We start from the raw sequence: 2,647 nt of genomic DNA, 5'->3' as shown, positions 1-2,647 counted from the left end.
TCAATAAGCAAGCAAACAAACAAATGTAATGCTTAAACAATTAATTATTTAATTAAATTAATTTAATGTTTTAAAGATTAAAAGAAGAAATGGAATGCTGGGATACAGCTCAGTTGGTAAAAGTACTGGCCTAGCATGCATGAGCCCTGAAGAATTAGGCCTAGCTGGACAGTGGTGGTGCACACCTTTAATCCCAGCACTCGGGAGGCAGAGGCAAGCAGATTTTTTAGTTCAAGGCCAGCCTGGTCTACAGAGTGAGTTCCAAGACAGCCAGGGCTACACAGAGAAACCCTGTCTCAAAAAGAACCAAAAAAAAAAAAAAAATAGGTCTAAACTAATTAGGTTCCCAACACTCTGGAAGTGGAGGCAAGGAGAATTAAGAGTTCATGGTTAACCTCGCTGCATGGTAAATTTGAGGCCAGCCTGGGCTACATGAGACCATCTTTAAAAAACAAAAACAAAAACAGAAAAGCTAGGCAAGTGTAGTGGTCCAACACCTTTAATTCCAGCACTCAGGGGCAGAGGTAGGTAGGTGGATCTCCGAGTTCTGGGTTAGCACATAGAGAAAGAGGAGGTGGGTGCTGATGGGGAAAGGGAAAGGATTTAGACTCCTGACTCCTCAGCTGAAGATGGAGATATGACGTAAGCGTGAGGGTACGAGAAGGGAGCAAGGGCTCGAAGGGGGATGGCAGCTGGCTTTGGTGATTATTGTCAATTATTGCTTTGCTGACTTTGCCCGTGCCATGGCATGAGTGTAGGGCTCAGTTCACCAGCTCTCTCTATCGTGCGTGTCCCAGAGATGAAAATCGGGACTCAAGTCCGCCCTCCCGCCTCGCAGCAGGTATCCTGTCTATTGCTGTCTTACTGGCCATTCTTTATAATTTGGTTTTTGAGACAGGGTTTCTAGGTTTAGCCCTGGCTGTTACAATGTAGCCCTGGCTGTCCTTGCCATGTAGACAAGGCTGGCTGCCTCAAACTTAAGAGTTCTGCCTGTCTCTGCCTCCTGAGTGCTGGGATTAAAGGAGTGTGCCACCAGTGGCCGGCTTGACACTAATTATTATTATTTTTTAAAGATTTATTTATTTATTTATTTATTTATTATATGTAAAGTACACTGTAGCTGTCTTCAGACGCACCAGAAGAGGGCATCGGATCTCATTACGGGTGGTTGTGAGCCACCATGTGGTTGCTGGGATTTGAACTTCCGACCTTCGGAAGAGCAGTCGGGTGCTCTTACCCACTGAGCCATCTCACCAGCCATTAATTATTTTTATCATTACCATTATTATTTCATTGGGGGAGGGCATGTAGCACCATGTGAGTGCACGCATACAAGTTAGGGCTAGAGGAGATGTCAGATGGTTTCTTTACCTTCTCCCTGTTCCCTCAGGTCTCCTCATCCGAAGGGATGCTTGTTGTCTTTTAGGCTAGGCTGGCTCTTGGGAATCTGTCTTTGACTTTGTTGCTGCAACAGTGGTGTGCACAAACAGGCCTGCTTGTGTGGTGGGTACTGGGTATTCAAATCCAGATGTTCAGGTTTCCAGAACAAGTGCTGTTATCCACTGAGCTGTCTCTCTAGGCCCTAATCCCAGCACTAGGAAGGCCGGGGTAGGAGAATCTTGCATCCGAGGTCAATCTAGGCTATGTACTAAGATCCATCCTGTCTCAGAAAACAAAGATAGAAAGTCTAAGAAGCTGCTTGTGGGGGTAGAGATTGCAGATGGGGATCTTATAACCACTATCACCTTCCCCACTCACACCCTGCCCATTGTGGGAATTTTTAAAAAAGATTTATTTATTTATTTTATGTATATGAGTACACTGTAGCTATACAGATGGTTGTAAGCCTTCATGTGGTTGTTCAGAATTGAATTTTTTTAGGACCTCTGCTCGCTCTGGTCAATCCTGCTCGCTCAGGGCCAATTATTATACATAAGTACACTCTAGCTGTCTTCAGACACCCCAGAAGAGGGTGTCAGATATCATTACAGGTGGTTGTGAGCCACCATGTGGTTGCTAGGATTTGAACTCAGGACCTCTGGAAGAACAGTCAGTGCTCTTAACCGCTGAGCCATCTCACCAGCCTGGGGAACTCTTGTTAGAACAGAAAAAGAAAGGGTGAGGGGAAGGGAAGAGAAGAGGAGCGTGTGGGGTGGGATCATCAAGATCCCACATCAAGCAACCCAAAAGACTGAACCCAGAAGGCACAATCCCAGAATGGACAAGCAGCCTACAGCTCTTCAGGAGACAGGACGGGAACATCACCAACTCCAGGTCAGCAGGGGCTATAGAAGACTCCAGAAAAGAGACCTGCATTTGCAGGTAGGTAATGGTGGCTGGACTCCAGAAGTGACATGTATGTATGCATTCAGGGAGCTGTATGTAGTTTGTGGGGAGGATAAAGTACCGGGGGATTTGGACGTTGAACCCACAAAACTGTAGGAAGGAAGTTAGGGGCTCCCTGAAGCAAGAGTGTCCCTTTTACGAATCTGAGACAGGAAGTAGTTGTTTGGGTAGATTACAGACGATGACTACTGATTAGACCCAAAGCTGAATATCTCATACACACTCAGCCTGGACTTTGCCTCTTCCGGAATTCGGAGGCCTGCCTTCTTTTGCCACACCTGGAATCACCTGGTACTGCCAC

The sequence above is a fragment of the Mus musculus genome, chromosome 7 (assembly GCF_000001635.26).
Source record: "Mus musculus strain C57BL/6J chromosome 7, GRCm38.p6 C57BL/6J".
NCBI lineage: Eukaryota > Metazoa > Chordata > Mammalia > Rodentia > Muridae > Mus > Mus musculus.
This window is presented reverse-complemented; position numbering follows the sequence as displayed.